At 41.8% G+C, this 27,452-nt stretch overlaps 1 long non-coding RNA gene across 1 annotated transcript; it reads left to right on the top strand.

The window, feature by feature from the left end:
- Positions 1-213: 213 nt before the first annotated feature.
- On the top strand, positions 214-8,280 carry LOC138686684 (uncharacterized). The gene is made up of 3 exons (XR_011325975.1): positions 214-333; positions 3,039-3,139; positions 7,773-8,280. It is a non-coding gene; the product is annotated as an uncharacterized lncRNA (long non-coding RNA).
- The last annotated feature ends 19,172 nt before the right edge of the window (positions 8,281-27,452 follow it).

Here is a 27,452-nt window from a genome sequence, read left to right as displayed (position 1 = left end):
CTTTATTGAATAGTTACTGGTAACGTAAGTTGGCAGGAGAATATACTGCCAAAAAAAAAAAGCTCTCTTAATGTTAAATCAATGATTCATTTGCTCTCTTCATGATTAATTGCAAAGTATTTGGAACTCTAACGACTTCTGTGGATGCAATATCATTTAATCAAAAGGAAAAAAGATCCAATCTGCATGGAGATACTGATTTGTCTCCTATGTCAGTAAAACAAGGAACTATTTGCTTCCACTACTCCAAGTGCTTGGGAAAGCTGTCAGAATCAGTATGGAAGCCTGGACACTTCAGTACGGGAAATTCAAAGCTGTTTTTCTTCCGGAAAGGTGGGTGTCTCTTTGCTGCTGTACAAGTAATGCATGACCAAAACAATGGACTGATCAGCACCAATGTGCTGGCCAGAGCTGGCCTCCATCTGAAGCATTCCAGATTCAAAGGGAATCCCAGATGCTCAGCTCTTGTAATAGCTAATTAAAAAAAAAGACCACAACCCAGCAGGTGCCCCCATTAGTTTGCAGACTGACGCTGAGCTTAGGCACCTCTCTAGCTTAGCATAAGCTATCTTCCTGTAGATCATAGCCATCATAGCCAGATAAGAACTTCCAGTGCCAGGGGGCCATTCCAGATGCAGAGAAATTTCTGAAGAAAATACCAGGCCACTGTATATGCTTTAACTATACACTGGAGCATACTAATCCCTAGCATTGCTCACCCATGTCGATGTCTATACAGCACTGGTTTGTTTCAACGTGTGAACCATGAGAGGTCACCAAGACTGTTCTCCAGGAGCCCCATGGCATGGACCACCCAGACAGCCCACGATATAATACAACATCCCCACTCTTGCCAAGATCCACTTGGGATACACAGGATCCTCGCTGCTCTTGCTGAACTGGTGCAAACTGCAAAGGCAAGTCAGAGCAGCATGACCGTGCCCCAGCCTGGCCACTGTGCCCATCGCCGGCAGCGTGCCAATGTTAGGCCATGGCAGCTGCGGACTGTTAGCAGGCAGCCACACGCTCCATCCCTCCTGCTCTGCCCTGTGCTGTATGCAGAGCTGGCAGCTACACACAGGCTTCTGGCCTCACAGCAGGCCAAAGCCCTGGCTATGCATCAAGGAGAAGAGGGGAAAGCAGGAAGCTTAAGGGATGCTTAAAGGACATTTAAACAGGCTTTTTGTGCCATATTTAACCCTTAACATGTAAATGACTGAAAAGCAAATCCATTAATGTACTCTTCTGCCCTTCTGCAGTCTGATTGCACTACCGTGAATTCAGAGTGGTTTTGCTGGCGGAGGGCTTTAGAAAGGAGGGCACACGCAAAAAGTAACCCTCATGCTGCTTCTCATCACCTACAACAATTTTGCCTTGTGACAGATCCTCAGGATCTGCTCAGAGATGAGCTGGTGGTCATGGCTGGTTCCTAGGGCAGAGGCCTCTTGTGGTGCTCACCAGCAGTGCATGTGGCCAGCAACTAACTGGCTTTTCCGCAGGGAATGCAGAGTTGGAGAGGTGCTGGGAGACTGGGTCCCCTGCCCTACTCTGGCAGCGGAAAAGCTTCCATCCCTCCACAGAGATATTTATGTGGCAGAAGAAGGCAGGCAGCATGTGTCCAAGTAGATCTTTGCTAATGTGACATAACATGGAAAAAAATTGCTGGAAACCAAAACTAAGATAGAACAAGAAAGGCTGCTGGCATCAGCAGCCAGGGGTCCAACTGGCTCAGTCCAGTGCAGATGGAGAGCGGAGTGAGTGGGAGAAGACACAAAGCACCTGGTAAACTGGGCAAAGCTTGAGACTGGGACAAGAGCTGTAGTCTTGGGCAGCACTCCCCTCACATTCAGTACTTGGCTTCCTTCTGGGATTTCCCTCCTGTGTTTCCAAAATTTAAAGCCCTGTTGTGCCTCTGTCTAGGGAGCCAAGCAGGGAGGAGGCACCAGGCCCAGCCAGAGCACAGGAAGGAAGCTGAAAGCAGGTTGCAGGGGGTACAGGGAGAGACTGAGTGGTCTCAGCTGGCCAGAGCAGGTACATGCCACCCCTTTCTTCAGCCCTAAAGACTAGTTAGCCCCAAGTGAGAAACAGAGATCAGATCCATCTCTTGCAGGCAGAGCATCCCATGCATGTAAGTCCCATGCCTGCACTGTGCCTGCCATGCTGGTATTTCCACTTCACTTCAGGAAAAGCTTGCTGGGAACCTTTCATGACCTGCCCAGCTCCAGGATGGCTCCTGTCCTGTTTGCTGCAGCAAGCACACCTTGGGGAAACTGCCAGAGGCTCTGCTGAGGCGTCAGACATACTGCCCAGGTTATGTGAGTGCAGGAGACCAAATTTGCTCTCAGCCTTTATAGCCTCCTGAAGCCACTGGGGCTCTCTGGGATGCAAGTCAGAGCAGTTGCCTGCTGTGTTTAAAAACGAGTATAGTCCCAGCACACATTGCAGATTGCTTCATAGAAGAAGGCATGAAAAGAGCAATATTCTGTTTTTAAATAGGTCTGTCCCATGTTTGCCCACTGCTAGCCCATGCTGGCAGGTGAGAGGAGGAACAAGTGAGGACTTCATCTACTGCTAGAGCCCTGAGCTGGAAGAAAAGAGTGTGAGGATGCCAGCTTGGCACTGCACCCTGTGGCAATGTGGTGCCACTTGCAAAAACGTAACTGAAAAAGATGCCAGACATCTGTGCCCTCACTGTGTGAACCAAAATGGAAAAGAACCAAATATTTTTCTTCCCAATGAGATTTATAAAAAGCCCCTGTGTGATCTAAACTGACACACAAAATGACAGTCTCCTATTGATTATTTTTAACATAATTTAGCTGATGCTAACTGTACTGGACCTCTATAATTGTGCACAGAACTTGGTAGCAGCAGTAGGATAGAATTATCATCAGCTTCATGGGGCTAATGTTATGCCAATATCATATCTGACCCATGTTTTCAACATAGCTGAATGTTTACTGATTATCAGAGTATCAGCATTTACCTTCCTTGGGAGCTTAATTTTTCATTTCCTTTCACATTTCCTTCCACTTCAGATATGTCACACACAACTTAAAGTACTACAGGTTCTCCCTGCCCACCACAGCTCTTCACCAGACTAGTCTCCCCATCAGCTTTGGTCAGCTGTCTCTCTAAGGTAAGGTACACCTCCATGAAACTTTGACCTAGCTCACCCCATCCCTTCTTTAGATGTGTGCAAGAAGGGAAGAGTGTTTTCTTCTGCCAGGAGGGTCAAGACACTGAGGTTCTGGTTTGAAAGGCGGAGACAATCTATTACTCCTCGTACAAAATTGAACGCAAAGGTCTCAGTAACTTCTAGAGCGTGTCACTGATGACTCGTGCCTCTGCTGGATGCATGATGGTACCACAAGGCAAGAAAGTCAAACATGGCCCAAGCCATTTAGGGCTTAATGAAGCAAGACTTAAATTCCATCTGGCAACCAACAGCGGGAAAGCAGACACCAGCAAGCCCAAGTATAAAAGCACCACTTATTAAATGGGTAGATACACTGTGCATTAATTGAGGTTTACAGATGCTGGTCCCAAGTTAGACTCCTTGTTAGGAGCTGTATAATTGTCTAATGACTCTAAAAGCATCAAATGCACAGGTAACAGTGCTGCCCCTGAATATTTTTGTACATTTTTCATTAGTGATAGATGAAAGAACTACCTTAGCTGTACCTGCTGTTTCCACAAGTATTTTAGAACCTAATACGTCTCTACATTTTAAAGTGGAATAATAAGCACTAACTGTGCTTGCTTTTACCAAGAAGACAGGTATAATCTCCGCCACTTCTCCCAGCTGGTTCTCCCAGTTTACTGCTTCCCCTCCAGGTCCACTTCAAAGAGAATCTTCTCCTTCCCCCATCAGCCCAAGTGAGCAGCCAGCTTTTTCAACTACAGCTGAGCTCAAAAAGCTGAACTGTGAGGTAGTTTAAGGCCCTTAACTCAATTTCTTAAACTGTAAAGTTAGCAAAATGGGGAGACTATGAGGAAACAGAGGAGGAAAAAAAAATCTCTACTTCAACTACTCTTTCAACCCTATATGCTGGGTACTTTTTCATTCCAGTGTTTTAAATATGTCTAACTATCTGTTGCAGTCACGTGCACAGGGAAGTATCATTTACAAGTCGTATGCAATGTAGTAAGGAAAACCAGTAACTGCTGCTCAGAGTAAGCACAGGGAAGTGCCATCATCTTTATTTGGGCAGTTTGACCACTTCTCAGTGCACGGCCTAGGAGACCTCACCCTCTTTTTTGTTAATATAACTCTGTACCACGAGAGTATTTCCTAAGACTCTTACAAATAGGATCAATTGTGTTTTTAGAAAAAAACCGAGCTTTCTAATTGACTCCCTCTGAAATATATGAAGAAATGAATCCTGCACTGTGCCTGGAACTTGATGTGGAGGTCCTGAGCAAAGGGCTTGCTGCTTGGGGCCATCACTACCCAACGGAGGCCTTAGGATCTCTGATAGCATTAGAGTTCAAAGTTATCACTAGGTCACAAACTAGTACTGAAATAATATCCAGAAGGGCAGACCCAGCAAGAGAAAAGGAGCCCTTTTCCCCATATACTGTTTTCTTTCTTTATTTTCATTAGACACTACTTTTCAGGATAGTATGTTATATTTCACAAAACACCCAAAACATAATTTTTAATCCAATTCTTTACCATTCATAGTAGGACACTACTGGGGAATGATCTAAAATCTGCTAAAGTCAGTAAATTCCTTGCCAAGGACTGCAATGACTGCAGGGTGAGACCTTCTGTGAGCTTGGGAGGGGGGGGATTCATGGATATGCTTGCTAATGCAGAGTTAATTGCTTGCTACATTTAGTGAATTTAAGATTCTGGTTTGAAGGAAAAGTACTTAGGCAAAAAGCATTAGACTTCAGAAATCTTATGTTAACAATGCATCCATCCACACGCCCGTTCATCTCACCACTTCTGGACTACCTTAGCACAGTATAGCAGGAGTTGTGTGTCTCTTCTTCATCAAATTATGACCATGAAGGTTCATTACAGAAAAAATATGAACCATAGTGCCTCACATCAAAAAATTCACATACACAAAAATGCTTCATGAAATCTTGTCAGCCCCTCTGCAATCTTGTATGACAGGGAAAATAAGAAAAGCCCTAATGAGGAGAGCCTGTCCATTTCTCTTTTCCAGAAAGAAAAATGTCCCTTATTTTAGAATACTCTTTTATTTTAATTTGATATTAAAGGGTAGATTATAATAAAATTTCCACCCTACAAAGCTGTGAAGAACCATTTCACTGGATATGAAAACCAGACTTTGAATGCAAAAATATTTAACAAAAATGTGAAAATCTCTTTGTTAAGGCAATCTCGTCTGATACTCCTGTGTTCTGGTTGATGGAAGCAATACTTGCATTTGACTGCCAGAGTGATATAAAGGAATTTTATAGAGAACAAATAAATTAAGTGATATTTATGTTAGTATTTATTTAAGTCCTGAAGATGACTTACTCAGAATGTATCCACATAAATTTTTGGAGAAGGTGTAGCAAAGATTAATTGAAATATTAAATCAATTTTATGACTATAGGGGAGAATGCAGTTCATCCCTATTTGTCACGGTATTCGATAAAGCACTACAGCTTAAGACTTTGATTTACAAATAGTGGAGGAAAGCACCTGAACACTAGAATACTGCTGGGTGTCTCTAAATTAAAGGATCTGTGTAAAAAAAGAAGTAATTCTTATCTACTGCTATTAGACTGGCACTACATGACATATGTAAAAGATGTAAGTAATAAGAAGGACATACATAATGAGATTTTCAGGAGCTCTCAGACATGGCTTGATTCTGTTCCCATTGTACTTCCAATACAAGGAGAGTTAAGTCATGCTCACTGCATTTCTAAAACTCATGCTTTATTTTAGAACTGCATCTCTCATTCTTTGTCCCATTCGTCTGATGCCCTGTGAAATAATCTACAAGGTTAGAAACTATGACTACAGGTGCATCCTCCATTATGTTAAATTATATCATTGTCAGTGAGGTGAGGAATAATCTCAAGGATATGAAGACAAGATTCACATTGAACTCAATCTTCACAGAGATGACAAAATTATTTGAAAAAAAAGGTGGGGGCACACTTCTGTTTTATTCCACTGTGATCTCATCCATGCTGATGTTGCCTCATCAACATGTATCAGTGCAATCCTACAAAGCAGGGTCTGGACATAAGACTTTTACTTTTCTCCACAATGTTGTCTGAAACCATTTGAAAAACTTCTATTAACTTTCAGCGATGTTGAGGTCAACCCCTATGGCTCCAGTTAACATGCTCTTCCCCCTGACCTTTCCCTCATCTTTCTCCATTTTGCTGAATGATAAAAAGCTGTGTATTTAGCAAGTATGCTTTAGCCTCGTTGCAATCCAGCATTTTTCCTGGCACATAACAATGATGGGATTGCTATGTATCCCATCACAGAAATGATGTATTCAGCACCAATGGCAAAAGTACATAAATCAAGGTCAGAGATCAAAGCTATCTAATATTACAAATAACTGATAACTTTTATTAATTCGAATGAACTTTAACAAAACACAGCTGATGTCCAGTGCCTGATGTCAGTGACTGCATTCACATTCAGTAAAACTGTTTAAAATATATTGAACATAAAGAAATACAAACACTCAGAGAAAACAGGGATGACATTTGTGATAAAACAAAAAAATTACCCAAGTCCAACATAAGCATGAACGCCTTGGCAGAAAACATTGCACCAGGATTTGGATATTTTGCAGGTTTTCAGTTAAAATAGCAGTGCCCTGACACAGAAATTGATCTTAATTATCAAACATGCTTCCCTGCTCTTGACACATTTTCCTAATAAATGTTTCTAATTCTGGTTCTGGTAGGTAATGTTTCTTTTGAAAGATTAGGGTACAGAGCAGAAAAATGAGTACAGTTTTTTTAAACTCCTCTGCTTAGTTTTAAAACTTGCTCCTTGGTCTAGACTGAGCTTTGCACCAGTTGAGCAGTCTGCGGTTGGAGTGTATCAATACAGCTCTATTGATTCCAGACAGAGCAATGCCAATTTATCACAGGTGTGAACCTGGTCCTTTATTATATCCGTAAGCTAGACTGTAAGTGGCTGAGTGAGCTTTCCTGACAGCACCAAGAAAGTCAGGGAAAAAAAGATCTTTGATGATAGAAGATTCCTTAACATCAGTGAAAACCACTAGACCTAGAAATACAGTTGAAACAAATTATTCCTGTCTCTGTATTTTGTCTCACATGTCATGATGTTATCTAAGTGCATGTGTAAATTAAACTAGTAGAACTATGCACTCTCAGGACAAGGTGATATTATAGAATGAGCAACTACTGTGACAGTGGGCTCAGAGCTTACCATCATATTTGTTAGCCAACCTCTGCAGGCAAGTATTATAGATCAGAAACACTGTGAAATGTCAGGAGCGATCTAGATAGCTATGCACCAGTGATTTTTGCTGAAGTATGGGCTAGAGGGAGGTCTACCCACATGAGCAGGCAGTATGTGGATTTGTGCTTTCTTGGCAAGCCAGAAATGGAAGCTTTGGCCACGTGCTGATGACCAGCTCAGTTTGCAAGTCACTATCAGAAAGGACAGGTTTCCAAGGTTCTTAGTTGCTGATTTCAATACAAGGACAGTTGAAGAGCTGATAATATAGGAGAATATAATTATTTTAGAAGAACAGATGTAATCTTAACCCAGGCATTTTACAACAAACTTCTCTCTCTTTCAGTCATATGCAGTTCAGCCAGCACCAGTATTGAATGGGGACATGACGCCAGCTGGAGCAGGCTAACAATTCTGTGCACCTGAGAAACGTCTCCTATTTAATTTCTAATGACTCATCTGCAAAGGGCCTCTGACTGTCTTTAATTTGTCATTGGAACTTATTGAGCAAACAGGTTTTTGGTCTGCTGATTTCTCATATCCCAGTACATGAGTAGCTCTGAGAGGACAGAGAGGTCCCAGTACTTGTGTGTATCTCAGCTGGCTAAACAGATACTCAGAATCATGATTCTATCTGAATATGCTGAATTGCAACATTTCATATTCAATATTTTCCAGTAGCCCCAAGGACACCCTCTGACTGATTACAAAGTTTCTGTAAAAAATGGTGTAAGCAAAGCTACTATAAACTCTTGCTTATTTGCACAGGTCATCTGCAATATAATCATGGTGATAATGCAGCTGTAACACACGTATTACTCTTATAAGCTGTTCTACAAATAAAAGGCCTTATGCTTCAATTTCTGAATGAGCTCTTTGTATATGTCACTGCTTTAAATTCTTATTACTATGCACAGTATATACTTATTTCAACAAGATAATCTCTTGCATGAGCTGCTAATCACATAGTAGTGAATTATTTTTTGATTAAGCAACTTTGTTGCACTGCCTTGAAGTTCTCATTAAAAGACAGTAGCTTTTATTGCAGAGGATTATTCAGAAAACCTGAACTTCATAATGGGCCTGTTGTTGAAAGCTTAAAGCTTGCATATGGCTAAACGATTAACTCATGGGATAAAAGGTTTTTCTAGTTTTCTTATGAAAAAAAAAGTTGGTCAGTGTAAGAGGGCTCAGGGCACCCTAAAACTCCCTTAACTGCATTTAGAAACAGAACTCTAATAGTTACTGTTTTATGGGAAACCTCTTGGGCAGAGATGTGAAGTCAGGTTTCTCTCCTCTTTCCTAGACGCACTCTTTAGCAATCAGACTGCACTATGAAAAGCAACCCTACTGTCAACAGGCTTAAAAGTAACAGCAACAGCTAAGAATAGGCACTACCACCGAGAAATTCAGCAAGTACACAAGAGGAAAAAGGAAAAAAAGAAGATCCTAAATCTCTGCAATAAATACAAACAGTTGGCACCTTGCCTCCCTGTTCTGTATGAGAAAGCTCCAATATCTGACTGCAGCGAAGGGCCACAGTGATGTGCCCTTGCTGTGCTCAGAGGCCAGCCCAGGCCCCTCAGCAGCAGAAAGCATCTCCAGACTCTCCAAGGCTCCCCAGCTGCAGTAAAGCGAGACAAGAGCGAGGCTTAGCCATCCAGGCAAACAGCCTGGATTTGGGAATCACCAAAAAGCCATTGTAGCTACCTTGGGCACTGCCAGGCAGACTAAGATGCACGTGGGATGGGTGAGAGAAACAACATGCCTTCATGAGTTAGGCAACCGATGCTCAGGGATTTTTCTGGATTGCAGTGCTGATGCTTAAACATTACAGAAATCCTGCTTTAAGTAGCTTCTTTGCTCCTGTGCTTTGGATTCAGTGTATTAAAACCCTGTGTGGATCTAATCTAGATCTAAGGTACTTTATATTCTTGCTGATTAATTCTCCCTTGAGATTAAGCAACACTGAAGTACACTTGAAAGTGAGCATGTATACACAGGCTTCAGTATTACACCAGCAATAATCCCATTTTAGCATTCCTGCAAAGCCCATGAACACTGGGGACTGTCCATGTACGACTCCTTGTTTTGCACAAATCGCCCCCGCCAGCCCCACGGCCACTCCAGCAGCAGGTAACAGTGTAGGCCCCCCTGCACTCCTCCCTGTGAAGCGGGGGTGCTGAATAAAGCCTGAATAACCTGAACTGCTGCTGTATTTAAGATGCAGATGAGAAATCTAATTGTCTGTGGCTTGCCCCAGCTTCTGAAAAATCATTGTCCCATCCAGGAAGAGCCAACTTTGTATTTTACACAGTAAGGATAATGAGGAGATGGAAAGGAGAAGCCAGCCTGCAGCACTGATGATTCCTTCCTCAATTTGCGACTTGATGGCTCAAAGGTGAGCAAATGGCATCATTAAATGAGCTTTCAGTGATATGTCCTTTTAGGTGCCATATTCTCTGAAACAGCTTTCTCTAGTATAAGCCTCTATCCCATTGCTCCTGGGCAGTAATCCCACCAGCCTGTGCCACTCGCAACCTCTGCCAGCCAGTGACATAGTGTCGTGGTTTAGCACCAGCCAGCAACTAAGCACCACACAGCCACTCACTCACTCCCCCCCGCCCAGTGGGATGGGGAAGAAAATCGGGAAAGAAGTAAAACTTGGGGGTTGAGATAAGAACGGTTTAATAGAACAGAAAAGAAGAAACTAGTAATGATAATGATAACACTAATAAAATGACAACAGCAATAATGAAAGGATTGGAATGTACAAATGATGCGCAGTGCAATTGCTCACCACCCACCGACCGACACCCAGCTAGTCCCTGAGCCGCGATCTCCCTGCCCCCACTCCCCCAGTTCCTATACTAGATGTGGCATCCCATGGTATAGAATACCCCATTGGCCGGTTTGGGTCAGCTGCCCTGGCTCTGTCCTGTGCCAACCTCTTGTGCCCCTCCAGTTTTCTCGCTGGCTGGGCATGAGAAGCTGAAAAATCCTTGACTATAGTCTAGACACTACTTAGCAACAACTGAAAACATCAGTGTTATCAACATTCTTCGCATACTGAACTCAAACCATAGCACTGTACCAGCTACTAGGAAGACAATTAACTCTATCCCAGCTGAAACCAGGACACATAGTTACTGGAAGTTGCTGGGAAAATACCCTGACTGGGAAAATACTGTATTTTAATTTCAGAAAACTCTAGGAAAAGCTTATAAGTAGAAAAGACCTGAGAGAGAATCAGAGCCATTTTCTGCTAGGGGATTTTTGATTTTTAGTGTGCTCATTGATTTTTGGCCTTAGTATCACCCTGTATTGGCACATGCATGTCCTGAACTGTGTAATAGCTTTAACTGACTTAGTGGAACTCTTCACAGCACAGAAAGTAAAATCAAAGCTCTTCCTCTTGAACGCTGGTGCACTCAACTTTATGATTTTTCATCACAATACTAGATACTCATAGGGTCTAAATCAGCCCATCTCTACCCCAAAACAAATTCCCATTCATGCCAGCTGAGAATTCAGTTCAGCATGGCATAAATGTTTATGACAATAACAGAACCCTGTGGGAACAGGACTGACATATAAACATACAGAAGTTTTTTGGTCTTCAGGTGTTTACTGAAGTAGTCACTATTAAATGTTAACACTACTTCGATTAAAAATGGAGTTGAAATTTTCATGGAGCAGGTCCAGCATAGCTAGAAAGAAAAATGAAAAATTCTGCGCTGTCTTCAGCTTAAAGCAGCTCCAACTACATTTTAAAATAATGGCTTGAGAGGTACTGCGTGGAGAGTATGAGAAATGCTGCACAGTGAGATGATCTATCAGAGGGAAACCTTGAAGCCTGAAAAGGAGGGAAAACAATAAATCCCCAGAATAAATATTGAAAGGGGAGAAAGAAGGAGAGAGATTTCATTTTATTACATCATTTGATGTCATGAGCATGCACAGGGGAAAAGATTTATTTATTTATGTTTCCCAGAGGGACTGGTTCTGTAAACAGATGGAAGAGGAGCTGGGAAATCCAAATTCCAAACAGAAAAGGTCAAGGCACAACAGAGCTGTATTTTCAGATACAGTGGTATAGTGGCCATAGCTGACACTGGGTTTGATTCCTTATTAGATTTTTTTGTGGTTTATGGGTAGGTTATGCAAATTCCCAATCTGCTGGAAATATGCATGCATAATCTCACATTTGCCACAAAGCATTCCCCTAGTGCAATGGCAAGGCTGTAATTACACTGGAGATCCTGGCACTTTTGTTTGAAAACCCTGTGTTCAGTCACTTACAGGTTTCTCAAGAGAGTAACTTCCCCTTGCTTGCTCTCAGACCGAAATCTGGACATTTGAATTTAAAGAAAATATATCCACTAATCTAACTGTTCTATAATACTACATACCTTCCGTACAAATTGAGATGCTAAAATGCATCTATCCATGTTCTTTTAACTGTCATATGCTAGCTTTTAAATTCAGAAGTCCACTTCAGCAAAATGTGGTTTTGAAATTCAGACTTAGGTTTATGTGGGTAACCCCACAGAAATGGCATGTACAAGGATTCTTTAAATAAAAGACCAGGCTCCTTCTCAGCATATGACAGCTTTTACTACTCCTGTATTTCTCGCAGCAACGCCTGGAGATACAATCTAATACCACAGGCTCTGGTGCAAAGGAATTGTCCCTACAGCATGACTGACACAGTGGCTGCTTCCTTTTTCTCCCAGTTTTGCTTTGTTTTTTTTTCCTACTTTTATGTCTGGTTACCCTTATCTTCTCTACTTAAATGATAAATTACTTTCAGGAATCTCTCAATCATGTAAAATGCTAAGCACAACGGTGCCACGTTCTCAGCTAGCATGTAGCCACGATCATAATACATGATAAGAGTAAGCATTCAAAATGCTATTATATCACTGTAGGCTTATATAAATATAGACACTGAATCATCCCATTGGTTTCAAGGGAAGTATGCATAGCAGGTAAAGTTAAACATATACTTTGGATGTTGCATGATCAGAAAATAGGTATATGGATCCATTAATTCAGTCTGTTTTGCTGTGGGCATATCTTAAGTTTCACAATCCAAACCAAAGAGAATCAAACCAGAGTGAAAATATTTATTAGCAGCTATTTTCTCAGATCCTCTATAGTGCTACTGTAAAAAGCTTTTATTAATATATTAATAAAATAGATAATAAATAACATACACCATTATATAAGAATGTATCAATGAACCAATACATAAAACTTCTGTTACTATTTTGTTAAATCTTCGGTCATCGTAGTGTGTCTTATCAGAGGATGTCAGGTCTCTTGGTGTGTTATTAATGAAGATCATAAACCAGAATATACTGGAGTTTTAAACAACCTCTGCTTACAGAGCTGCCTAACTTTTACTTTTCTGTTATTCTTTTTGTACAGAATGATATGTTATGGTCTCTCATTTTAATTAGATTGCTAATAAAGCAAGCAGTTTGCCTTGGGTTAGCCCAGTGGCAAAACAATGCTGTGAAAAAGACTCACAGGCGATCCATCTCCTTCTGCTATGCTGCCTAGTAAAGAGCACAGTCATCCTGCCAGAGCAATCGGGGGATGCACTGGTACATGCTATGGCCAGAGCAAGCCCTGAAAACTCTGCAATAACCCCACTGCCCTCAGCAAGGGTGCCTCACCCTGTACGTACCTCCGGGTCTGAGACTGCGCGATGTTACTCGGTGTATACACATGTTCTCTGGTCTAGTCTGGTAAGGGTTTCGGTTTGTTCTGCTGTACATCTCTTCTGGACAATGTATAAACAGGCTGTATGAAAACAATTTGTCTTGGTTTAGCCTGCACATATAAAAGCAAGAGCCACTGACAGCCAATTAAATTGGCTGTAAATGACTTGTGAAGAATGAAAGAACAGGGCAGCTGTCCTCTGCGGAGACAGAAAAAAGCAAAGTACTTCAGAGTGGAGATCTTAGTCGGTTACCAGTTCCCAGCTCCCTGTTCTCTGCCTGCTCATACTTGTTTTCAGGTGTGTTTTCAGTCTTATGCTTAACTGCTGGGACTTCAGGAGTTTCAAAGACCGGTAGACTTGGAGGGCTGTCGCCCGCTTCGTTAAGGTCTAATTTGTTAGTGGGAAAGTATCCAAGGGCTTGATCCCAAACTTCCTGTATTCAACAGAAGGCTCTGAATGTGGCTTTGAGCAACTGTGGGCTATCTATACTAAAAACTGAATAAAAAAAAAAAAAAGGAAATGGCTTTTGCTATTGCTGTACTAGTCACATGGAAGCAGATCATCTTTCACAGTGCTGTCAGGTGAAGTCAAACTGCTTCTCTGGGAGATTAGGGATTGATTAAAGTCCTTGCACTCAGGGATATATATCTGTATTAATCTTGGAATTATTTGTCAAACACCCAAGATCTCTGCTCTGATTTGTGGAATATATTCTGAAAGTCACCACTTAAAATGAGTCAAGATTTTTAAATTTTTTTTATGCTTTTAAAGCAAATGCACAAGCTGCTTCTTTGCCCCCAAACCAAGCACTCTTATTTTTAACACAGCACTCCTTTTGCTTTGGAATTGCACTTAATGTGTGTTGCTGAGTGTAGAAAATGCAGCTGGGAGACTAGAAAGTAGGAGTTAACACACCTTTGGACAAGTCCATAAAGCATAGTCACTGCTTCAAACCAAAAGCCAAGGCCAGGTTAGCACTGACAGCTCCTGCTGTCTCAGTCAAGAAAGTCAGGGGAAGGGGAAGCCAGTGAAGAGGCAGCACGAAAGCTACTTCTCCAACTTTTCCCACCACCACAAATCAGTTGATCCTGTTCGGAGAAGCTTTTCAAAAGTAACTTTGGGTTGCATCAGAAGCACCAAAATTTAACTTGCCATGCCTAGAGTCTGGTATTCAGAAGATGCTCCACACACCATTCACCAGATCCCCTTAGGATCCTGCAAACGTGCCCTGGACTCTGAAGCAACGACTGTTTGTGCTTTGCATTGCACAAGGCAGTAAAGGCGATAGGAGGAATACAGCTGGCTAACCTCTGTGCGAATGTGTGCTACTATTTCAGCGCAACAGCTACCTCATTGTAATGTGGCTATTAACCAGAACTGAAAAATTATGGAGTCACAGAGGACAGTACTGAAACAGACTGCTCCAAGCCCTCTTTATTAATGAAGGTCAGGTTTAATTTGGCCATAGCCTCTACCTAAGATGAGATAAAGAAACACGCTACGCTTATTTTTCACAACTTGTTGTCAGGACCGATGGCAGTCATTCTTGCTCACATATAACAGAAAAATGTTCTGGATAATCTGGCTGCAGTTCAGTAAATTGTGATACACACTTTCATTTGAGATATCAACATTTTCTGGTTTAGCAGCCCCTGGCAGAATAATCAATAACTTACACCCTGAGAGTGATGGGAAGAGGGAAACAATGAAGATATCAGACTGTAGCAGAGCATCAGGACCTGCGGGATGTCTGCTAACTTGCTGGGATAAGGATGTTCTGGCCTTTTGCCTTCGGAAAATTAGGGCTCATTGGCAAGGCAGGAAACATCTGGGGGAAGTTTCCTGAGCCAGAGAAAATCACCAGTGCACAGTTCAGCACAGCTTTCAGTCTGGTCAGAAAAAGCCCCAGATCTGGACCATTAAGTAGTGATTAGGGTTCAGCCAGGCTCAAATCCAGCCCTGTGCAGGAATTAAGACAGTGTGAGCCTTTCATAAAGAACAAATTATATCCCAGATGAGACCTGTAGGCTGGGAAGCCCCAACACAGGAGGATCCAGCTGGAAAAAAAAGGAGAATTTACACAGCCCTGTCATCAGCCACAACAGTCCCGATCTCACCTTGGCTATCTGGGCCTCCACCTTGCTGAATAAATTAGTACAGCTCTCTTTAATAAGCAAGTGAAGAATGCTACCCTAACACTGTCTCTAATTCCTGCATGTTAGATTTTCACATGTCTGCTAGGAACTAATGCTGGGAGGATACAGGCTCAGGGTGGTTTTGGAGGCAATACTGAAGACACTGTTTAATGAGGAGGGTGGGGGAAAGTTGGGGTGGTTTGTTTTCCATTTTGTATCCTAAACCATAATTCAGAGTAAGTTGGAAAGCAATTACTTTTAATATCTTATCTAAAATTCCATACTGACTAATAGTCCGTATAACCTCCCAGCCAAATTCTGTGAGATGCTGAGACCCTACAACTCAAGCAGAAGTGATTTGGTGGCATAGAAACAGAAGAACTGATATTTATGATCTTGCCTTAAAGTTCACAGCAGAGCTGAACCTGGACTACTGACTGGAACAGTCCAACTGTAAACCAATGAGAGCCTGAGAAATAATAAGCAAAAAGCCGATTAGTTGATACGCCAGATAATGGATTCCCTAGAAATAACTGTTGGAATCAATTTTCCTTAAAAGAAAAAAAAAATTAGGAAAATAAAGGAAAACACCCCTAATTTCATCAGGGACTAAGTTAAAAAAATATATACGCAGACTCCTTAAGATAAAGTAAGACTGCGATCACCAACCCCAATCTAAACAGGGAAGGGTGAAGATGCGCAGTTGTGAGCAGCCATGAGCCCAGCTGGTGTTTGGGGGAAGCTAATGGAGCCCCAGCCTCCCCCTGTCCATCTGTGCCTGCCCATGGGGAGCTCTGAGCCTGGAGACCTTTCTGTCTTGCTGAAACAGATTGAAGTCATCAAGGCGCTTAGCTCTTGTGCATTAGCCACATCTAACCAGGCTGATTTCCCTGAAATTACCTAATCCTTTCTGAGTAGAGTGTTTTAAATTATTGAATTCTGCTATGTTTATTTACTATTTACTCAGGCTAGCTACATGGTGTGGTTACGCATCTTGTGCTTTCTGGAAGGACTGACGGCTGCTACAGAAAACAAGGAATTTTCACAAGATGTTGATATATTAATAAAATACCAGCAAATGCATTTTCCCTCAGGTTTAAAAGGCTTGAAAAATCAGACGTGTTTCATTCTTGATCAGTCTGAACTGCAGCAGTTGTTTGTGGTGAAGGGATGCAACTGGTGGGGCAGAGTTTTACTGAGCTGAGGGGGAATTATTCTAGTCCCTGTATGCCAGGTGAAAAGCTGCGCTGTCAAGACAAAGGGTCCTTGTCAGGCAAGTCTGGTGCCAGAAATACAGCTATATTAAAGATCCTGCAGTGAGTTGCTGCAGGGTGGCCCAACCCTGAATGTGAACCTCAGCATCTCTCAGAGACCACAGTGACCTGTGACCACCTGGATGTCATTCACATCATATTTCAGATGGCTGCATGGACCAGCACTGAAGGATACACTCAGATCACAGTCTATGAACCAGCGGCTGTTTACAGGCATAAACAGCAGTCAAAAGAGCAGCTGGGAGCATGGCTTTATCGGCCTCCTGCCCAAGTGATTACCTTGCATCTTTTCCCTTTCCTGTACATGCAGGGAGTTTAACCCTTCTCCAAGACATTTATTTAAACAGCACAGTCCTAGGCAGTGCAGGTGAGTACCTGGCACAAAGCAGCCCTGACCTCATCTGAACTTGGCTGGAACTACAATGGTAGAAAAACACAGAATCAAACACAACCTCACTATCCACCTAACAGTGAAAATTTGAAAAACACTATTAATTCCTGCTATTTTCCTGTGGTCTTCAGTACCACCATAAAACAATGGTGTCTTGAAATTGGGCTGGATTTATTTGGCCAGCAGAAGGCATCCAAGACAAGCTGGACTACAACAAGCTGGTTAGCTGCAGAGACAGAGAAACCTTCTGTATGTAGCACACAGGTCTGCCTTCAGTCACTTAGGCTAATGAGCTTAACTAATAATGCAGTAACTAGATTGCTGGCAAAACATATATAGTCCTACAATACAATAATAGCTAATAAAAATAATGTCCAAAAGCATTTTGAAAAATTATGCTGCTTAACAATATTAATGAATTTTTGCAAGCAATTAAAGAGAAACTACTGTAATTTTTTTATCATAAATCTTTGCAATTAAGAAATCATCCATAATTTGTGGCCCGAATTACCCCAGAGCAAATAGATACTAAAGCGAGTCTATAGGATTCTTATTATCTATTGATGATAAATAACTTGCTCTTTTTCTACTAAACTGACTTTGACTTTGGATATTTCCTTGGGTTTACAGTCTGCTCTGTTGCACCAGCACCAATTCAGAGAACTGTTGCTGTGGTATTACACTGGGTTTATATCACTCATAGCAGGAGATCAGCATAAGGCAAACCTCTTCAGAGAGGATGCCTAAGAAAATTTGTTCTCCTGGCTAGAGACATTATTGTCTCTTCAATGAGCAGTGTGAGGCCCTCTGGGGGTGGGTCACTGCCGATTTGCTGGGCTGAATCTTATTTACAGATTTCTTCAAACCATCAGGGACAGGTTGTGCCTGCGTGTTTGACATAGGGTGGTGTCAAACAGGTCGGCTTTAGGAGAAGCTCCAGGGAGGGAAGGTGGCCCTGGAGGGCTGCTCACTCTTGTGGCTTCCAACGGGAAACCAAGCCACAGCAAAGCCTGACACCGCACACACCCCCACCCCACCCCCCCTTCAAGTGCATATGTCTAGAACAGTGTTTCTCCATGCAAGCATGGGTCTGGGGAGGGACTGAGCTTAGGATACCCCACAACACCCCTGTCAAAAATTGCAGGAAGCCTTAATACATCTCAGTGGTCAGTGAGTGTGCAGTCAAGCCCCCTGCAACAACAGCAGCCAGGGAAGAGCCCTTATCCCGGTTTGTATGCAAAGGCTGAGGTGCACTTGACCCATAGACACGCGGCAGGCTCAGTGCACTACCACACAGTGATCACCAAGCTGGCACTCGCCATGGGAGTGCCGCAAGCCCAGCAGTGTGCTCTTGTGTCCCGTGTAGCCAGAAACTGAGAATAAGTCCTTTCCCCACCCTGCAGTGCTATGGTGCTGGGAGTACCGGCTTGGGGCTGCCTGCAGCACGCTCTGCTGCTGCCTAACACAGACCTCCAGGCACTAAACACTGGAAACACCTTAACTTCCCACAGTTACCACAGCAATCTTACGCCCATAAAACCTTTCTGCCTCACCATGCATTTTCTCTTATCCAGTGTGTTAGCACAGTGTTACAAATTAAACGAGTTGCAGGGAATTTACAAGAGTTTTTAGCATGCAATGGCAACTAACACCTTGGATAAACATAAAAAGCCTTTGCTGAAGAAAATGTCACAAACTATTCTGACTGAAGTTATACTCTTAGATTATTATTGTTGTTGAGATATAAGGAGTGGGAGTTCACTGTGCTGGGTGCTGTAGAAATGTGTGGACTTGTGGAACTTCAAGGTATTACTCTGTGATTCAGTCACACAAGATGTTATTAAAATCTTTGATATTCATTATGTAGCTACATTCCTGTACATTATTGTGGAAAATTAATATAGTGAGGTGTCCACCTCCCCCATGTTAACTACTGTATGCCACAAAGTGAATTCAAAAGGCCCCTTTGCTCTCTCTACAGTCAGCAGCAGCTCTGCAAATGATTGACAGTCACGCACTGCGGTCAGCAGGGAGCAGGACGTTCACGGGCACATCTGATAGCACCGTCACCCCCAGCTTGTCCAGCCCTAGGGAGCTCCCTGAGCCCACTGCTGCTACAGGGGAGTGGGTCCCAGCTCACCACCAGCACACAACACGGATGGTATACCTCTGCCTGAGCTACCATCTGCAAGGGCAGCAAAATCAGCACCGCCTTACCCAAGTGGCCAGAAGGTACTTTGCTTATCAGTGGCTTTATTTGGGTGTATGTATTTTGAATTAATTTCATTATCATTCCCTCCCTGGGAAGGGGGTGCAGAGTTGTTGAGGAAATGTTAGGCTTCAAAAGAGAGACATCTGCAATGGCAAATGACTATGAGTGTTAATGTTGGCTTCAGCTGCACTGCCAGGCGCATGGCAAGGACAGGACAGTGTTACCAGTTCCTTGCTTAGGCCTTGCTGACTCCTTGCCTACCTGCTACTGATAAGAAAGTGAGTGTGAAGTCTGGGTCGCCTGTTTTCAGCTGCAAGAACTGCTCCACTAGGAATCAATGTCACCAGTGAGGAAGGAGACACTATCTAGACGACTCTGCAATGCACAGGAAACCTAATTCTATGCAGCCTCCTTGCAAATGTTTTACTTATAATTAATATTTTATTGTTTACTTTGGAGACTTGCGTTTATCAATGACACTTTGCTGCATGAAACAGCTGGAATGCTTCTACCTTCTTTTCCAAATCCTGGGGCAAATTGTGGTGATAAATGAGCCCTGGAAAGGCATGATTTATGGCTCCATTGCCTCCAGGTGCACTGCAGATCCTTTTGTACAAATTAAACCCTGCTTAAAAGCCCTTAAATTTTTCAGGGTGACCTCTCTTCTTCCCTGTCACAAGTCTCATTACAACTCACTGAAACTCTCTCTTCCTTTTTAAAATGTTATTTTTAACCAAAGGTCTCATTTTTCCTTTTATTTTCCCTTCCAAGTTGCATTTGGCCTCAACTACTATCAGCTCAAAGTGGACAGACAATGGCTGGTCAACAAAAACTTTACTGGTAAAGAGGAGAAGGCTGGTCTCCTCATGGTTAGCACACCACCAGAGATACTGCATATGTGTGGTGATGGACTGCGTCCCCCTACTCCCTTGTTTGCAAAAGCTGCCCATTAAAATCACAGCTGGACACATACTGAATCTGACTTTCTGACTTGTCAGAATGCAGTATCTTTGATACTTGTGGTAAGGAAAGCTAACAATTATACTGCGGAGATCACCCATGAAGCCTGTGCTTTAAATGCTGTTAGCAGGCATTTAACAGCTGGAGTTGTAAGGCTAGCACCTAGCCCTCGATTCTGCTTTAATTCTGGCATTCATTTCCCATTTGACTTTGACAAGATGACTGAATCACAGAAGCCTCAGGTTTCCAATCTATATGGCTACCTTCTTGTCTCAGTTAGCTAATGTTTCTAAGTTGCCTTGAAATTTCCAGGTGGGAGGTGCCACATAGTACAAAGTATTTATATTTGTGCATTAGAATAAAGATCTATTAGCGAAGGCAAACTGACCTCTGTAGCAATATAAAGCTTCACAAGTCAGCCTTGTAGCACCACGCTTGGACTGAGAAGTCCTTCAAACTCTTACAAGTGGGAGCTATCCAGGTGATGGGAACAGCAGTTTTCAATGAGTAGAACCAAGTCTGTTCTGCTTTCAGGATTAGGGACTCTGCACTGACCCCAGCCATAGGGTAGATGTTCACACAGCTGATTAGTGCCCAGAGTTACATTAATTTTTAGGAAGATGCATTGCGTAAACAGGTTGTGAACAATCCCCAACATGTCACTTTATTGTCATAAACAACTATCCTAGTTTTCTCTGCAGAGCTTCCCTCTGTCACCTGGGTGGCTTTCCACAGACTGTTCCGTGCTCTAAATGGTACTTTGTTAGTTACAGTGTGCAGATGGTACAAAGCATGTACTGCCAAACAAGGACCTGTCACAACACGTCATAACATCCTACCCTGCTCCCCTAGACCAAAATGTGCACTCTGCCCACACACCATTACTGGGAGGTATTTCTACCCTCACCCTTCATAAGGGGGTCTCTTCCCCAGCTGTTGATCTGACATCAGAGTTCCACAGCAGCCTCAGTCTAAATGGTCTTTTGGTCTGGGATTGCACATTATGAGTATGCAGAAACCTTGCAACCGTTAGGAAGTGTTGTTAAATCTCTCACAAGTGGATGATGTGGGGCTACACAACAGGAACCCTTTTGAACCCGTGGGACCTAACAAGAGGTGGGAAAAGAGATAAACAAGAAACCAGGCTTTTGAGGCTGTCAGTTCCCCAGTCCCTGTGTGAGCCTGAAGACAGAAAAACAGGGCCTTGGCTGATGACATTTGTACAAAAGTGCTGTGCATATAATACAAAGCTGGCAGAGCAGGCTTTGCAAACTCAGGACCTCTTGCCATGGTATGTTACAGGAAGGGGAAAATGAAGGCTATCAAGAAACTGTTCTCATGGTGAAATCAGTAACCACCTGGTCAGCTTGTACACACAGCAAGGATGAAGCTGAAGGACAATGTAATGTTTGTTTTAAAGGAAGATACATAAGACTTGGCTGTTGCAAACATAAAGGATGCTCAATAACATCAGGATTTGGCCTATGGCAAAAAAGTGATGCTTCTAGACAAAAAATATGGAAAATGCAGGGAATCTCAGTGAATGAGAACTAGACATTCTGTAGTGAAGTACAAAACTGGGACATTGTTCTAACTTGAACAAGCATATATGGCACATGTCATGGGAACTACAGGCTTTGGGAGGAACTCACAAGAGTACTCTCATATACCTGAGACACACATGTAATACACTGAAAACAGATTTTGAGGTAGATAGGGGAATGAATTGTTGAAGAGTCACTGAACTTGATGTCCCTATAAAGTCGTCCTAGCACCATATGCTTTGTTTTCCTCACATAAGACATATTTGGTTTCTTTCCCATAAGCACAAGTTATTACTGATGAGTAGCAGAAGTAAAGGACTGGTTTAGAATTTAAATCCAAAGCAATCCCATTAGCAGGTGTTTAGTAGGACACTGGTGAATTATGGGCAGCGGTAGTGCATAACTATGCTGTGAAGTGTTATGGGACTCTTTCTGAAGATAAGGTGTTGAACTGCAATATACCCCTTGTATTAGAGTAATAACATTATCAGAAAAGAGAGATGTGAAGCACTGGGATGCGATGGCCAAATTCTCATCTAATTTCTACCGGGTACCCATGATGCAAGTCATGAGAAGAGCTGCAGGCCTATGTTCGGCAAGGGAAGAATCTGGCTTGGCTCTGCAGACACAGCTCAGGCTAGCTAATCCTCTAAGATGAAGGAAGGGCGTTCCTCTTTACCATGGTACCATTCTTGTGCCCTTCTCAGACTAGAAAGTAAGAGTGACAAACAAATAAATGATAAATCCTTTAAGTGGATAATAGATGGAATAAATCATGCAGTGTTCTAAGCCATAAATATACAATCAGGTAATTCTGAATATTTAGCATTTTTGCCAACAGTCCACAATACATTCTTATGCTAGCATAAAATTTTAACAGAAGGGGAGGAATGGGTTATTTATAAGGATGAGAACAACATCTGATTACATTTATTTATTTATTTGTTTATTTGTTAAACCAATCTCTAATAACCAGGAATAAGGATGACTTTTCTTTTGGCACATTGCTACCAGTATCAGCATCACTGGGTATACAGTGACATCACTGGGTATGCAGCTTTAGCCATTCTAGGGCCTTGAAAGAAAGTCCTGTGTCTAACTAGTTCCTGTTCTTTGGAAAGTGCTGAATGCAAGTGTGATGCTTGGCCCTTCCTATTACCATTTTTTTCTTTATAATTTGTGTTGTGGCAGTCACCATGTTTGACTTCATTGTGTGAACATAGTGCAAAACCTGCTCTGAATGGAAGCCCATACATCTGGCCAGCAGCGACAGGGTCAGAGGGCCTGGGAAGACGGGTGCCACCATCCTGTTCTGAGACGTCACATAGGAGGTCTGTTCACGAGTGCCTGTTCCTGGTGTGCAGTGAAATGTGTCTTGGTCTGGTTTACAAGGAAACACATGGAGTCTAGAGGATGTTCCAGGGAAACTGTAGCACCCTCCACATTGAACAGGCCGAGTGATGGCTGCAGATATGATTATGTTCTGAAATGCCACAGCTCCACCTTGGCTAAGCAAACCCTTAGCATGTACCAAGAGCAAAACCTACTTCATGTGCAAGCCAGTTTACATCTCTGATACAAATTTCCAAAACTCCACAGAATGTTACATAGTTCTTTGCCTATTTAACTCTGCCTTTAAGAGAATATAGAGTGTGGGTGCAAAGTGTAGAGCTGTTCCTAAAAAGCCAGCTCTTACCATACACCGGACTTCATGTCTTCTGTCCTCTTCCACCTCTCACAGAAATGTATGCGATTGCCTGAAGGTTCAAACTGCCAATAGGGTTAAAATTTGGTGCACCATGGCAAACATTTGACAATTGACAGTGACTGCAGGATAAGTTTTGCCTGCCTCACTCACCAGGAGCTTTGCTCCGCTCTCTTGGAATAATGTACTGATATGAAACCTTTCCTGGGATTAATGCCTGGCCACGCTACTTGGGAAAGCAAGATTCAGAATACAAAGAAGGGATTGCTCCAAGGTCTCCTTTTGTCTTCAAGTATTTTTGCAAAAAGAACTGTCAGAATGAATTTCTTGGGTAGTTACATGCACATCACGGACTTTCACCCTAGCCCCATTGCAATTTGGCATTAGTTAAATGTACCATTAAAGTAAAGCATTAGCTAAAAAGCTCCTCAGTAACTCTCCACCCTTGAAAAGCATTTACTGAAACCATATTATATTCTTGATTGCATTCACTGTATTTTCTGTGGTGTTTTTTCTTTCAGCTGATTGGAATTCTGAGAGAAAACAAAACCTAAAAAGAAATGTGCTTTGACTTCTTTGGAGTGCAACCTTGAGAGTTGAGCTGTTGTATGTCATAAATAATGAAAAATTAGATATGTAGGCTAAAACAGTGAGGAAAGTATTTAAAATGATTTTCAAGGGCTGTAAGCCGAAGAAGAGCTGATGTCTATCAGACTGTTATATAAATAGTCTTGTAATGAGGAAGAGCATATAAGATCCAAGATAGATTTCTGCTTTTTAATGAGATGGGAGAATATACTACTTCAGAATTTAAAGGCTATTTTTCTTTTTGAAATTCAGATCTGGCTTTATGAATATTTTATTTAAAAAATCCAGATGATGCTAATAAGTTTTCTAATGCTAGAATGTTTCTCTTTAACATGTAAGTATATTGTTGACAAACCTAATTTTTTTCAGAAAAATCACTTCAAAGTTACTAATATACATTTTAAAACTAAATTCAATCTCAGTCCATCCACTAATTTTTCCAGTACTGAAGCTTTCTGCCATCCTGAAAAGTTACAGTAGAAATTACTGATAGCCCAGAAAGAATAATTGCTCCTACAGTCCCTGCTGGAAACTTCTCACAAGGATAACCTTTCACCAAAACTGTATTTTTTGAACAAGCTTGCATCTAAATTGGCACTGGAGTTTCTGGAAAGAGGAAACACTGTCTCATTTAACCAGTATCCTCAAATCTGTTCTGTGATTGAGATAATATTTTATTGCATTGTCAAATAAGATTTGCACTGTAAACTTATTAAAGCAGTAAGTTTTATTGCTTTATTGGGAATTAATTTCAAAAGGATTTCTCTGGTTAGATCCAGATCAATAGCTGCATTTTGCAGAATATGAAGATTTTCTTTTCATTTGGAAATAGGAGAGATTGCCTTAAGATTAATCTCAGCTGCAGTGTAAGGAGAATGTTGGAAGAAGCAGGCATAGGATTCAGTGCCGACCATTATTTTGCCAAACGTAAAAACAAGGAACATATTTCCCCACTTGACTGATATATTGTAGGTAGATCAGTCAAATTTTCTCAACTGAAAGATGCACAGTTCAAAAGTGATTGAGGACAGACAGGCTCATGTACAGGTGGGCACACACATAATCAGCCATTTTTCAGGATAGAGCAAAAGATCTTCCTCAGGAAGCCAAACTCAAAATGCTATGATTTTCCTAAAAGTTGGAATATTTCTTTTCAAAGCAAGTTAGAAGTTCCAGTTTTCATTTCAATATGCTGTTCCAGTTTTCATTTCAAGATGCTGTTCCAGTATGTGCCCACACAAAGTAAATGTAATGTTTTGTTTCAGATCAAATAGTTCATCATTAATATTTTGCTTGGTCCCCTATAGAAATGTTCATGTCATAGGAAAAAAGAATAATGAAAAATTAATCTGAAAATAATTAGTCCTTTCTCTAAATATATAAGAAAAAAATCATGTGTTCTAATTACTAAAATGCTAATTTCCAACTCTTGTTCTGGTCTGAGGCCTCTCAGAAGGACTGCTGAATCAAGACCTATGCTCTATCCCCGTTCATCCACTGATTCATTATTCGAACTTGGCAAGTTGCTTCCTTCTTGTAAGCCTACATTTCCTCATCTATGAAAGAGAGATGATGTAATAAATCTTTGTGCAAAGCCATATAAGCGTTGTTGATGAGCCTCACTATTATGACAAGAATGGTTTTATTATTATTTTCTTATATTCTTTTCTGCTTGTTTAGTCATTCACTAAAACACATCACATTCTAGGCCATTTTTTCACATACTGAAAAAGCTGTACAGATCCTCTCTCCAAAACTACACAGATGAAAAACTCCTTCAGAAATCTTGGATCTATATGATATACCACCACTGCTGTTTCACTCATAAGCACCATCAACAGTGGAGAAGGGAAGATGAAAAGAACCCATATTTTAAGTTTTCAACGTCGCTAACTAGACAAATTCAATGTACAAATCACATTCTGCGTCCCTGAAAATCTTCACATAAGAAACTCACACAGTGCTTCAGGTGAACCAGATATTCCTGTCACCCATGGGGAACCAAGACCAGCTACCTGCCCAGCTGAGGAGCGACATTACTTTGTAGATGTGATACAAGGCAACGTGTGCTTTCACTCTCATAAGGGTATTTTACTACACTTCACATTGGGACTCAGTGAAAGGGAGATTTATACCCTATCCCATACATACCTGCATGGCTGACCTGCTCCAGAAGGCAGCCATCTAAAGCCTTTCTGTATGACCTCAGCTGGCTTCTCTTGCCTTGGCAGCCTTGCCTTAAGTCAACACACTAATGTTTCTCTTCATGAAAAAGTGCTTAATAACGTCTGTTCCAAGTCTGCTGTTCTTTAATTTCCACTTGTGCTCCTGGTACTATCATCTCGTAGACATTATCTACAGCAAATTAAGAATTTATATACTTCAGGAAAATCTTGACTAGAGGCTCATCGGGGGAGGCTGAATGGGGGCTTTTTCATTAAACTTTTTCATTTCGCTTGAAGATTGAAAAATGTATGAAACAGCTTCTCTGGGGAAGGAGAAATTTCTAACTCTTTAATAAGTACTATTTATCAAATACATATAATGTGAACTGTCTGCCAGATGTAGAGTACATGGTCTGGAAATTCTTGTACACGAGCTGCCTGAAGGCTTGCATCTGCTTTTATGTGTGTTATGTCTGCTACGTTCACCTCTTTCTGACAACCATCAGATCTTCGGGAAGCTTCTCACACACACACACACACACACTGCCAAGGCCATCTTCTTCCAGGAGCATCTTTCTTCCCCTCTACAGTCAAGACACAGTCTCACCCCATGGGATGAGACACAGATCAACCATAAGCTTCTGGAGGCAAACAGAGGTCCTGTGCAGGAAGACAGCTCAGCCCGAGGTTCAACACACTGCACAATGCAAGCTCTGAGATGCCAGTTAGCACACCTCATGGCAACAAGGACATCAACGTTAGTAAACAAAAAGATACCACGTGGGAGATGACCATGATTAAAAATCACAAAAATAAGCACAATGGATTGAGTCAATGCAGGTTTTAAACCTAGTTTTCATTTACATTTTCATTTCTACTACCTGTATAAATCTTTTCATGTCTTTATAGCAGATATATTCATGGAGCTGACTTGTAGCAGAGGAATATAACTTTTCAATATGTAGCCATGGTAAATATTTGTATAGCTCAAATATAATTAAATTGACCCATAAAAGCTTCATTATATTTCTAGAGTCAAGGTCTCAGTGTAATGGAAAGCTCCTTCCATCACTATTGCATTCTAATCAGATTACTTATCTAATCCTCCTCATTTATCAAGTGCATCAGAATTGATCTGCAATGTTCAGGAACCCTTAGTAATTTCTGAGTTTCTGGGTGTGTGTGTGTGTTGTTTCTGCCTCCTCTTCCTCAGTTCTTCATTTACTGCAGAAATAGAAACAGCAAGTTGCAGAGCACTGGCTCTGTACAAATCTCTAATACATAGCGAAAGGGACTATTAGGCAGATTCACTCTTAAACAT

Source organism: Haliaeetus albicilla, chromosome 9, assembly GCF_947461875.1.
Source record: "Haliaeetus albicilla chromosome 9, bHalAlb1.1, whole genome shotgun sequence".
NCBI lineage: Eukaryota > Metazoa > Chordata > Aves > Accipitriformes > Accipitridae > Haliaeetus > Haliaeetus albicilla.
Note: the sequence above shows the minus strand (reverse complement) of the source record. Positions and strands in the feature narration are given on the sequence as shown.